We start from the raw sequence: 13,865 nt of genomic DNA on the forward strand, positions 1-13,865 counted from the left end.
GGAATCAGTCTGCTGGCGGCGGCGGGCGGCGGGGTCCCGGAGGAGCAAGGTGGCAATCTCTACCCATTTCCCGGACTGGCCGCGACGGCCACAGGCCGCCGGCGGGATGCAACCCCCCGCCCCTCCGCCTCCCTCCCCTCTCCTCCCCCTCCCCTCAAATCAGCCCCCGATTTCCTCCACCCCAACAAGCAAGTGGGCGTGTACCACTTAGCCGAAGCGAGGAGCGATTTGTGCTCAGCCTCAGCCCCCGGATTACGCGCAGGGCAGCATGCCGCACCCCGACCTGTCCCGGTGGTCGACTCCCCCCTCCCCTCCCCACAGTGGGCCAGAAGACCGGTGGAGGCTGCCAAAATTCTCGACGCTTTTCGGTCTCCAGAGTCGTTAAACGGTACTATAATCCAACGTGTGACCCCACCAATGGATTGCTCTCCGAACGAGGAATCCATTGGTGGGGTCACACGTTAGGTTCGAGACCTGTTTAGCGACTCTGTAGCTCAAAACCCGTCTAGAATTTTGGCCGCCTCCACCGGTCTTGTGGACCACTGCCCACTGTGCATCCCCTTCCTCCGACCTTTACCCCCCCCCCCCCCCAACACCCTTCCCCTCCCCACCTTTCCCTCTCTCCTCCCCGTCCATTTCCTCCCCTTCTCCCTCCCCTCCCTCCCATCCTCTTTTCCCCCTCCCTCCCCTCCCGCTCTTCATAGTTGAAGAGATCCGAGTGAGTGGTTTGTCTGCGCCGCTTGGTAATGACTTGTCGGAAGTCGGACGACGACGACGACGTTGATGAACCGTATTGGGGGCCACTTGCCGGGTATGCCGCGCCGATAGAAGGAGGAGGAAGCAGCTGGAATCATCTTGATGTCCTAATTCATCCCGATATGGAAAATAATTTCGGGAACAAAGGCGCGCACTCTTAGAAGCCTACGAAGCATTCGCTTCATACACACTAAATGTCATGGGACTATTTTTGTCCCATGAATGATGCAATTTTAAGCACATCCGGTGGTGATGCAATTTTGTGTCAGCCAGGCGGGACAAATTGTCTAATGAAAGTACGATTTGCAGCAGGTGTCAGACAAAATGTGTCGCCAGGCGGGAACAAAATTGTATCAGCGTCGGATGTGCTTAAAATTGCATAAGTCGTGGGACAAAAAAAGTCCCATGACATTAAGTGTGTAGCTACAAAGAAAATGAAGCCCTTGTAGGATTGCTTCGTATTGTGAAGGATTTTGCTTCATAATATGAAGTATTTCTTCGTAGATTTTACAATGCCTTCATTTTCTTCGTATCACGAAGCGATTCTTCGTAGTTTTTTTACTGTGCTCTCATTCCAAGAACGCGAGATCCCGTTGACAAAATGTCACGTTCCTTTTAGCATTGTTTTACCTTCGTTTGGATGTGAATGAACCACACTTTAACTTGTTCACGTTCAAACGAATGTGACACAATGCTAAAAGGAACGTGACACTTTGTCACATGTTTGTTTCGACGTGACGTCACGTTCCTGGAATGAGAGTGTGAAAGTTTCAAGAAAAGGACCAAAGCACAAAGACACGAGTAGGTTGCGTGAAATATTTGTGTGACCTCGTTTCCTCACCAAACACTCGAAAAGTTGGAACTCAGCCTGGGATGTTGGTGCTGAACTGTGACGATTTAATTGCTTGCGCGGGTCGGCGAAAGGCTCACTGTCAGAAACCCGATCCAGCCTGTCGGTTATCCGCACACTGGTAGAACTGAGAGGTTTACCAGTGAGGGCACTCTCTGTTCAGCCTTTCGTGGTAGGAGAGATGCTTGACCGAGCTTGACTCTCTCCTCTTTTCCCCCCACTTATTCTCGGACTCCAGCGCCGTGTCTGCGTACTGCGTATACATACTCACCCGAACAATTATTCACACGTTCGGACCACAGTAACGTGTTTCCAATGTACCGCAATCCGGTTTCTCACTCTCGCGAGTGTCAGCCCCCCATTATTTTTAGGGGTTCCCCGGAAAGGGGGACCCCTATCCGCCCGTCCACGGTCTGTTTTTTCTTCCGTCTACGTCTAAAAGGTTCCCGCCTACATTCGCCTTATCATGACAAGTAGCAAAGTTTCTGAAGGATGGCGAACTTATTAAAAATTTCCGCAAAACACAAAGCCAATAACACCCTTTCGTCTTCACATGCTTCCGAACGTTTGCAAAGAAATGTGCTCTCCCGAATAAGGGTCCTGCCTATTTAAGTGAAAAAGTCATGTTGTTCTGACAAAGTGTGTTTGAAAAATGTAGGTAAGTCACCATGGACGTACACGATGTCATGTCAGTGTCAAGTGTTTGAAGTGCCGATAAAAGGATCATCAACACGGCCGTGACCTTCGCTTCACGCCTCATGCTAGACCCCAGCACGATTCCCGACAGGAACATCCCTTTTAAGTCTCTCCCCCCGGGATAAAGTTGACAGAAAAGGGCGCAATGACCTTTAAATTGTCGGGGGTCGGCGACAATTTTTCGACGGGGGGTCGTTTTCGGGGGCCCCTTCGAAAGCGGGGCCCGGCTGATATCCGAGTCGTAGTCGTCGCTTTGGGGCACGGGCCCCCCATTGTTGCTGAGGTTGAATTGTTTGGCTTGCTTTTAAAGGTTGCGGTTCTCTTGTGATGTTTTCCTCAATTCTGTAACCAGCACGACGTTGGTTTGACGAAGTTTATAAACTCGGGAGAGGTGGTTTCGAAACGCGGATGACTTAAGTTTGACGAACATGAGCCCTGTAAATCGCGAGATCGCGAGATGGACTGAGATGGTCATTGTGTTAACTGAATCAGGTTTGGGGATGTAAAAATGCCGGTAGGATTCAAAGTTACGTAAATAACGGTAAAATTAACGTAATTAACGTTTAGACGACAGACTTCAAATTCATTTCCACAACCGGAACACCGTGCAATGCGTTAGCATTGGAATTTTTTTAAGCTGTGTAGACGGTGTCGGAGCGACGTGCACTTGCCCTGTCCGCCCGTCCACTGGTCTGTCTGTCTGTCCGTCTATCGGTCTGTCCGTCTATCTGTCTGTGTGTGTGTCTGTCCGTCCGTACATCGCGGCTGTGTACATGACAAGTAGCAAAGTGCTGGGACGGCAGGCGTGGCAGCGCGCTTATTAGGATTCCGCCAACACAAAGCCAATACACAGCCACGTCTTGCTGTCTGGCGAGCGTGCTTCACGCGTGTGTGTATGTGTGTGTGGTGTGTGTGTGTATGTGGCGTTAGTGTGTGTGTGGTGCAAGTGTGTGAGGTGTAAGTGTGTGTGTGTGTGAGGTGTAAGTGTGTGTGTGTGTGAGGTGTAAGTGTGTGTGTGGTGTAAGTGTGTGTGTGTGTGTGTGTGTGTGTGTGAGTGAGTGCGTAAGCGAGGCATCATAGCAGGACACGGCACCCTTTGTGACCTGGTCGCTTCACGCGGCTCATCCAGGCCCAGCGAGCGATTCCGCAGATCAGCGTACGTCGCTGTCTCTCTCTCTCGCACGCCGACGGGACGTCGTCCAACGAGTGTGCCAGAGACAGAGCGACGCGTGATGCGATGACCTTTCGGAAGCAGTGTAGTAGAGCAAGGCCGGGCCGGGCGATCCCAATGCAGACGAGGAGGCTGTCTGTTTGACGGGCCGCCGCTCGCGCAGCGGAGCCAGCCGACTGATATTCCGAGGGTCGTTTTCGTCGCTCTGTCTCTCTCGCGCCGACACGGGACCCCCCATGAGTGCGAGAGAGACAGAGCGACGAAAACGACTCTCGGAATGAGTCTGCAGAAGCCGGCATGTGGCAGTGGCAGCCGAGACAAGCACCGGTCGAACGCAACGCACGACCCGAGCTCTCCGACTCCACGCCACCAGAAAGGAGCATTTCCATTGGCTGGTCGCCATCACGGGAGCGAACGCCAACCGCCAGGAAGATTTAGAAAGGGCTGCGAGTCCAGAATGGCATTTAGCGTCCTGGAATTTTCAAACAACTATAAATTTTCTTCGAGTAATTCTAAGAGTCAAGAGACTTATGGTTGAGTAGGTTCGGTTAAAACTACAGTGGTCATTGAATTCATGATTTCTCCCACAAATTCTTACAAATATCTTTCTCAAAAGAAGTTACTTATACTCACGGTTCTTGGTTTTACCTGACAAAGAAGAGGCGAGCGATTTCAAGGAAGTCCCTGGAAAAGAAAAAAAAACGAATAGCCAGGCAAATGCGTGTTTCGGCTTTGTATCACTGTTCGAGAAGCAGGTCGATGACGGTGCACCGGAGACCCAATTGACAGGGCTGCACTGCGTGTCACACGGATTTCCAAACAACAACAAAAACAGCAATAACAAGAGCAAAGAAAACAAAGGGAGAAAAAGAAGGGCATGGCAGATGGATGGCGGGTGGAGGGGGCGGGGTGTTCATTTCCCTGTCTCTGCTCCGCCCTCGGCGCCGAGGAGACGTATGGCACACGGAGCGGGGTGGACAGCAATATGTAAAGAAAAGGGAAAAAATATAAATAAAATGAAATACAGGAGAAAAAAATGTTGACGTGAGGCCGATCACGAAAGGCCGCCCGGTGTGCCCATCTATGTGACGCACGCGGATGCACTGAGAATGAATGAGTCGAAACCAGGACTCAAATTTGGAGTGAGGACGTGTGCTTCGTCCCTCAAATTTCGGTGAGAATTATTTTTTTGTGGCAATGAAGGTTTCCTGGTCACCCAAATTTAGCTGATGATGCTATCTTGATAAGCAGCAGATGCACGTTTTTTTCGCCCAAGTTTGGGTGAAGAAAACTTCATCCACCAAATTTGGGCAGTAACATCTCACAAAAGTTTGGGGTCCCCAAAATATGGCATGATCTTTATACGCTATCATTCTCAGCGCACAACAATTAACAGTCCATATGAGTAAGGCTTTTCAGTGAAAATTTCTTCTGCTCTGATTTATTAAAGGTTTTTAACACGAGTTCACAACAAAATAAGTTGCGTATTTTTCAATGCAATTTCTATAAATTTAAATTTATTGTCGCGTCCCGCTACAGGGTGCTCGTGTGCCGGGTTCCAAGCGGAAGAGGAACAGCCCGCGCGATGGGGCATCGAACGGACGAGTAACGTCCCGTGAAAAAAATGGAGGTTTGAGAGAGAGAGAGAGAGAGAGAGAGAGAGAGAGAGAGAGAGAGAGAGAGAGAGAGAGAGAGAGAGAGAGAGAGATGGCTTTGCACCTGCGCCGTGGCCCCGTGTCCGCCGTGGGGCGTGACGGAGCGGGCATCGTGGCGGGATTAATAAGGCATGCGTTAAGAGCGTTCAGCTGTAAAACGTCTCTCTCTCTCTCTCTCTCTCTCTCTCTCTCTCTCTCTCTCTCTCTCTCTCTCTCTCTCTCTCTCTCTCTCTCTCTTTCTTTCTCTATCGAGGATCGCGCGCCGTCCCGCGTCCCACTCACTCACTCCACTTCTTCATAGAAGTCGCCCATGCTCGGCGCAGCCGTGGCGGAGCCCAGGTGACGGCGCGAACCTGCGAATGGAGTTTGGCGAGAAAGTTGCGTTACGGTGTATCGGCCCGACCGCTTGCAAGCGCGGTCCCGCGGAGGCGCGTGTTGGAGTAAGCAGTTTTTTAGCAGATGATACCTTTACACATTCAACTCAACATAATACAGGCATACAGAACACTGTAAGGTGTCAGCTAGTTTCTATCCACCCCTCTGGCTGACGGTTGTTTATGAACCGTTCGTTTTCATTTTGATTTTGAGGTTGTCGCAGTCGACCACACTCTGAAAACCTTACAAACTATTTCCCTTGGGCTTTAAAAACCTAAGTAACTTGTGGTAGCAAATTATCTTGAGCATACATAAAATTACAAATAAAATGCTTCGTAATTTACGAACTAATTCTGAAAAGTTTATTGCGCATGCTCAAAATAATTCGTAAGGTTTTCAACGTGCAGACAAGAGCAGGGAAAAATCGGAAGAAGAGAGACCCCGGAACACACGGTCCTTTGACTTCTGCTTTTATTTGTTGACACAAAAATACGCAATACTGTACGGTACGGTTTTCCCATATATTCACTGCATCCCGTGGCGATCATTTTCAGTATCTGTTAATACACGCAGCAGCCCACAGCCCACTTTCAATATTGACGCGGCAGCTGATGAGTTTGCGAAAGCCTCATTCGTTTGTTGTCCGGACAGACCACGCATCGAGAGCAGGAGCTAAGTGCTGCCGATGGTGAAGAAGCGTAGCATGTTCACGGCAAAATCTGTTCCTGATTTTCTCAGATAGCCTGTATGAATAAGTGATTTCCAGGGAGTTCCGAGAAGCCTGTAGTAATCAAATAAGTGATTTCTAGGTAGCTCCACTCTAAGTGTGTACTCAGTATGCGTCTACTACATATCTACAGATGCATACTTAGCTGAGTACACATCTACAGATGCCTACTTGGCTGAGTATATAGCTACATATGCATACCTAACTCATCCAAGTATGCATCTGCAGATGTGTACTCATCCAAGTATGCATCTGTGGGTGTGTACTTGCAAGTATGCGTCTACAGACGCATACTGAGTACACACTTCAGTTTGTAGAGCGGGGAAAACTAGAAACAGTTTTTTCAGTGTTGTCTCCGTGTGAAAACTGACTTTTCCTTGGACTTGCAAGTTTGTCAGAAATTGGTTCTTTCATAAGTAAAGCCTTATCCCGGCCTTGCGGGTGCCTCTTGCCACGGCGCCATAAGAGCGGACGGACACCCCGGGACGCGGGGTCGCTGCTGCGTAGAACGGCCGACCCCGACAAGACCCGCGCCGGCTCGAGTAATGCGGTACTTTTAAAAACTTGGACCGACTTGCTAACACTTGCCATGTTTCACAACAACAACAACAATGACGGCAGCGCCTCGGCGCGACTAAGCTCCGTTCGGTTCGGCTCCAGCAGCAGCAAAATTGGAGAGTGGGCCATTTAAAATTCATGCGAAACGGGACAACGTTACGGCGGCTCGGCGTGCTGTGACGTGGTGTAGTTTGACGCGGCGTGGTGAGGCGTGAGAATGGGGGAGGGGGAGGAGGAGTGGAGGGAGGGAAGGGGAGGGGAAGGAGGGATGGGGAGGAGGCATGGTGGGATGGAGGGGAGGGGGGAGGAATGGGGGAGGGGAGGGGGAAGAGGAATGGGGGGATGGGAGGGGAGGGGGAGGAGGAATGGAGGGTGGGGAGGGGGGAGGAGGAATGAAGGGAGGGGAGGGAGAGGAGGGGTGAGTGGGAAGGAGGGGTGGCAGAGATGCAGAGGAGGGGGTGATGGAAGGGGGACCGGCAAGGAGATACACGTAATCCCATTTGTGGCAGACAAACCTCAGGATGCAACATCGTTAAAGTCATACGCGACGCAGAGCACTCACTTAGACACGGTCCGCGGGGCAGACGACATCATAACCGTGCCCACGCTGCTCGCCGCCGTCCCCGTATTGTTTATGGTGCTGATACGGCGACTGCAACGCTAGTGCGTGTTACTGCGCCGTGGAAGTCGTGAGGCAATTATCTCTGGCGTTAATAAAGGACTATCAATGCTCGGAAAACCTTACAAACTGTTGTAGGCCTTGCAAAGAAAAGTAGCTCGTTACAACAAAGTATTTTGAGGGTGCAAAAGCTCACAAAGAAAATACTTATAACGTGTAGCATTATACGTATACGTTGTACGTAGAACAAACTAAATAGTTTGTACCATTCAAAATAGTTCGAATGATGTTAGGCGCGTGGTGAAACATTCAAAAATGAGAAATGCTGCTGTGTGTCGCTATTTTGGCAACCAGTGGTCACAGATCGATTGACACATTAAGTGAAATTTAAAGATTTAGAGTGAGTAGACTGGACAAATACGTTTTGTTGGTCAGTCATTTCCATGGTTGTCAGTCATAGCCCAAAGAAGAGACACCGGTCGCATCTCGCCGGATCTCTCCTTTGCCGAACCCCGTTTGCATCCCATCCTCGTTTCTCTTCCTGTGCATGACGGACTGATGGCGTTTTGTCATGAAAATAAAATGTCGAGCGACCCACCCGCCATCCTCGCCGGGAAGACAAAAGAGCCCCGGCAAAATCGAAGCGATCTTGGAGTAAATCCGGCCGAGCCGAGCGGCTGGGACGGGGGCAGGTGCATGGTGCATCATGGGGCCCTCGTTTCCACCCCCCCCCCCCTTTCCCCTATCCCCACCCATTTCCCCCTCCCCTCCCGATGCATGGCAAGCACAGGCCTGTAAACATTTGCCGTGTCCCTCCCATTTTCCGAAGGGGCTGCTGCAGCATTTTGTCAACAAGGGGGGAGGCCGGCTGGATCACCGGCAGAAGCATGCAGCCTTGTACTAGCCGACGCGACCAACTCCCCCCCCTTTTTTTTCGGGGAGGCATTCTGTTTATTCCACTCGCCGTGTGTGTGCTGCCGGCCTCTGTGCGCGTCCGGGCGCACAGTGGGCCAGAAGACCGGTGGAGGCGGCCAACACTCTAGACGCGTTTCGAGCCGTTTCGAGCTCCAGGGTCGCTAAATAGGCCTCGAGCTGAACCTGTGACCCCACCTATGGATTGCTCTCCGAACAAGGAATCCATTTGTGGGGTCACACGTGTATTTAAGCGCGTACTAGCAGGTACACCCTTCTTTAGGCACACTCTATTTTAGCGTGTGCTACACTGTTAAAACAAGTGCTGTAAATTAAACACTTATGCTGTTAAGTTTTATAGCAGCACGACTTGTTTTTTACAAGCATTTTGTACCCTCGGTGCTTTTTTTCTGACAGTTCGATTGTAAAAAACAATACTTTTTGGAGTCTTCGACGATGTTTTCCCAACATTTTTGTTGTTTTCATCGTGCTGTTATTAAAAAAGACCCTTGAAACCTGACAACAATATATTTTTTAAGATTGAAAAAGGCTGTTTCTAAACTAAAAACCTGTTCAACGACAACAAACTATTTTGAATCACGATTACATTGTTGTTACTTGACAACAAAATTGTTATGAAACGAAAGTGCTGTTTTGGATGGGTTTCCTGTTCAGACACAAAACAATACTGCTGTTTTTAACAGCATTACTGTAGGTGATTGTGTTGTAATATTACAGTGGATTTTTAACAGTGTAGATACTTCGCAACTCACGACTTATTTCTTTGTAATGCAGACCAAATAGTTTGTACTATGTATGCTCAAAATACTCGGTAGGTTTTAAGCGTGCGGCTCGCGGCGCTTGCAGTCAATCTCAGGTAACTCGGGAAGCGATACGGTGGCGGTGTTGTGTTGCCGGAAAGATGATGCTGTTTACCCTCTCGCCTGAGACAAGTTGGAAAGATCACGAAAGGAGGGAAAAGTGAGGGAGGTGGGGGGTGGATTAGGGAGGGAGAGAAGGCGTGAGAGAAGGGGTTGTTCAGAGGGTGGTGGATGGTTGAAGCGTGCGGGGCGACAGATTTAACTTGCCACTTAGGACGACCAACTGAATTATGAAATGAGGGAGGATGCAGGCAGGGCCCTTGCAGGCTCCGTTACGCAAGATGCCGGCCCTGGGTAGCCCTGGGGCCCCAAGGGGGCAAGGCGGGGGGCTTGGCACCAGCGATAGTTAGGGGTGAACGCGCTCAGCAGCAAACAAAAAGAAGAGGCTGGAAGCGGACCGTAGGGTTTTGGATGGCGGTGTAGGGAGGAGCGCAGTAGTAGTTGGTAGTTTCTTGGTCAGTTTTGAATGGGCTTTCGTTGGTAGGGTACGCGACTGCGGTGGTGCTCCAGGGGTTGGTCGCATGCGGCAGAAGAATAGGACGCTTCTAACGAGGCCTGCGGTGAAGAACAAACCACTGTGACGAACACAGACCACACAGAAAGAGTCTACGTGCGAAGAGCACGAAGCCATTGTAAAATCGAAGATGAAATGTATCGTATTGTAAACCAAAAACCTTCGTAAATGTGAAGCTTCTCATCGTAATTCGAAGCAATTCTCCAATGCCTTCGTTTTCTTCGTAGCTACAAAGCAGATGCCTCGTAGACTTTTATATGTGCGGAGGCAGTAGTTGGCCTGTTCCAGGGTTTCGGCAGGTTTAAGGACGCACTGATTGCTAAAAGAAAGCTTTCTTCAATTTTTGATTTGAGAATGAACACTTATTAGAAAACCACAGTAACAATACATTGGCGGGCTTCACTGGAAGCCAACGAATGTGACGTCATATTCGTTCGAATGTGAATTTTGTCACGTTCGTTTGAATATGATATCACATTCGGTTGAATGTCTACGTTCAAACAAAGGTGACACCCTCCTTAAACGGCCGGGTCACGTTCAAACGAATATGACATCATATGCAAACGAACGTGACAAAATTCACACTCCAACGAATATGACGTCACATTCGTTGGTTTACAGTGTTCTCTGGGTTCTGCTGGTAGTGTCTATAGCCTGGGGGGAGAAACTCGGAAAACAGTGCCTTCTGTAAGAACATTAAAAATTGTACTGCATCCAATAGCAGAACGAAATGTAAAAGCGACGCCCTACTCCCGATTCACCGAGTTCCCAAGCATTGTTCTCCGAAATAATCCGTTTTAAATTGGGATGTAAGACGGAAAGAGAGTACGACCGGAGCGCGTGGGGCGGGGCGGGGCGGCCGGGCAGCGAGTACTCCGGGAGGATTTATGCCGTGAACTGGTTGAAGGACCGTGTAACTGTGTAACCCGTCTTGCGCCGGCATAATGGAGTGGCCCGTTCCACCGCCACGCCGACCGCGGACCGCTGTATTCGACTAGCTACTACTGCCCCTGTGACCCGGGCTGTGACCAAAAAGCGACGACGATGGTTCTATACAAAGCGCCGAACAGGACTGCCGTATGCCGAGTGCGGATGGTTAACTCGGTTAGCATTTTGTCCTACAATCCAAAAGGTCTGAAGAGGAAAACAAACACAGCACCATCTCAATAACGCACGCTTATTTCACACTGTTGACAAAATGTTAAAATTCAGACCAATTTTGAAAGACCTTGTGGTCTGGTTTCCGAATTAAGACCAGATGTATTCAAAAGAAGAATCTTCAGACGAAATGTAAGACTTTCGGTTCTGACCTCAATTATTTTTTCACCCAGTAAGAAGTGTGTCCACCGACTGTCGGTTACTCCAAACATGGTACAACCCACGTGGCCACTGTTTTGACCACGACTGTGTATAACCTAACCACGGCGGAGTGTCAAACTTTGCGAACTTCGTCGTGTGCACTGCGACTCAACCCCGCAGCACCCCAGCGCGGTGTGTGGACCGAATCTGCGACCGCCCGCGGCGCCGCGCAGCCGCGTGGATTCCGAAAGGCCGTTTCGTCGCTCTGTCTCTCTCACACCCCTACGGAACACCCCATAAGTGTGTGTGTGTGTGAGAGAGAGAGAGAGAGAGAGAGAGAGAGAGAGAGAGAGAGAGGCCTGATTTCGTAGGTCTGTAGCATCGTTTCGTCGCTCTGTCGCTCGCAACCCTGCGGCATGCCCCATGAGTGCGAGAGAGAGAGAGAGAGAGAGAGAGAGAGAGAGAGAGAGAGAGAGGGAGCGCGAGAGAGAGAGGGAGCGACGAATCAGACGGCTGCCCCAGCGCGTGACGGTGACCATGCGGCTCGCCCGCGGCCGCGCACAGAGGCCGGAAAAGCGGAGCCATGAACATCTGTGATGTAGGGACGTGTCTGAGGCGTCTGGGAGGGGAGGGGGAGAGGGGGTGGAGGGAGAGAGAGAGGGGAGGGAGGGTAGGGTTCGCCGGACCCAGCAGACCAGACCGGTGGTCAAATAATCCGTTATGACGGCCACGGCGCGCGGGACACGGAACCCATCGCCTTTCTCCCGACGCCCCTCCCCGCGTCGTCTGCCCTCCCCCTCCCCTCCCCCCCTCCCTGATCCGCCCCATCTCACCCGCGGATACCGAAGAGCAAACCCTTTGTTCCTTTTGTCCTGCGTCCTCCTCCTCTTCCTGCGTCTTTTTACATCCAGCAGACTGATTCCGAGGGCCGCTTTCGTCGCTCTGTCTCTCTCGCACTTGCACGAGACGCCCCGTGAGTGCGAGAGAGACGGAGCGACGAAAACGGCTCTCGGAATATCAGTCTCTTTGCGGTGCGAGCCGCTCTCGCGCCGTGTTGTGCCGCTCCCCTGTCACAAAGAAATTGGAAATCCATTTTTCGCCGCACCGCCGCGCGCCACACCAGATTGTCATGCCGGCGGGCCGCTCCCGAACGCGTCGCTCTGTCTCTCTCGCACTCCCAGGGCTGTCCTGTCAGGGAGCGAGAGAGACGGGTGTGGTTTTTCGGAACAACTCGCCGCGCGTTACCCACCCCAGTGCGGCCCTTCATCAGCGGACCGATTCCGAGAGCCGCTTTCGTCGCTCTGTCTCTCTCGCACGCATACGGGATGCCCCATGAGTGCGAGAGAGACTCAACCTCGGAATCAGTGCACAGGCGAGCGGGATGCTATTGGCGATAAAATGTAAATGCTGTGCTGAAAGTCACACGCACCGGTAGAAAGGTCCCGGGAAGAAAACAAGACGAAAACGGGTTTATTGAATCCCACGTCCTTTTCATATCATTCGCGTTTTAATTTGAGCCGGGTAAGCCTTTCATCTCTCCGGAACCCACGACCAATCCCGAACCCTTTCTGTCCGCTAGCTGCCTGGCTGTCCTTCCGTCAGTCACCTTTCAATACCCAGCACTCCAGCCTCGGGCACTGTTTCCAGCTCCCTGCACTGCTTTTTCATCCGAAGAATCACGTTCAACCTCTCTACGCACCATCTCGCCCATTGTACTCCCCTTCCACTTCTCTGCACGCTCTCTCTCTCTCTCTCTCTCTCTCTCTCTCTCTCTCTCTCTCTCTCTCCCCCTCTCGGCACACCTGCCTATGCACACTGCTCCGCCCACCTGTTCCGACTTCTTTCCACCTCCCCATAGCTCCTCGATGGCCCCCGCTCTGCCTGCAGACTGACTCCGAGCTTTATGCGCTGTCTCTTTCGCACCTTGAAGGGACGGCCCATGAGTGCGAGAGAGACAGAGTGACGAAAACGACTCTCGGAGTCAGTCTGCAGAGCGCTTGCACCCCACACCTCTGGCCGTGCCTCGCCTCCGGGCGTCCTCTGGCCGCCTCCGTGCTTCCGTCATTCTTCATCTCGCTTCCGGTCTCTCTCTCTCTCTCTCTCTCTCTCCTCTCTCTCTCTCTCTCTCTCTCTCCAATGCCGTCCCTTCAGCCCTCGCAATATGGAACCGCTTGGCGGCGGCAGTCGCTTCGCTCCGTCCGTTCTTGAATTTGTTTCTCTGTCCGCGACGGGAACGTTTTGAACGGAACAGATCATCCGAGCCTTCTGCACCCTCGGTTTCTAGGAAATTGGCTTCGTTGTTTGAAGCGCTTCTGCGCGTACACTGGTGACACTGCGGAGCGTATACGCTTATACGAAGTATTTTGAGCTCGTGAAAGGTTACAAACTATTTGGTTTGCTTTACAAAGAAATAACTCGTGAATTGCGAAGTATCTTCTTTATAAGCGTATTGACACCCAGAATAAAATGTTATGTCAAGCTCCTTTGGTTGGGCCGGGGGGGGGTTGCCCCCCCTTTTTTTTTGGGGGGGGTTTTGGAGGGGGTTTTTCCCCCGGGGGTGTTTTCCCCCTTTTGCCCACAGGGCTTTACTTACAGCGTTTGGAATCTCAGTGTTCATTTCTCTTGGAAGCGGCTATGCTTCTTCGGACACATCCAAACAACAAACTACTTGTTTGGTTTTGCGAGTGCAAGTGTGTATCTTTGGGGGTGCAGCTTGTCAGCCTCGTGGCCGCCCCGTACCTTTGACCCACACCGCAGCGCTGCCTGCATATTGGATCGGATGCCTTTGGTCCCGCCTGGCGACAAGGGCGACCCAGAGACGGGTGTGTGTGTGTGTGTGTGTTGGTGTGTGT

The sequence above is a fragment of the Thrips palmi genome, unplaced genomic scaffold, assembly GCF_012932325.1.
Source record: "Thrips palmi isolate BJ-2018 unplaced genomic scaffold, TpBJ-2018v1 HiC_scaffold_12, whole genome shotgun sequence".
Lineage (NCBI taxonomy): Eukaryota > Metazoa > Arthropoda > Insecta > Thysanoptera > Thripidae > Thrips > Thrips palmi.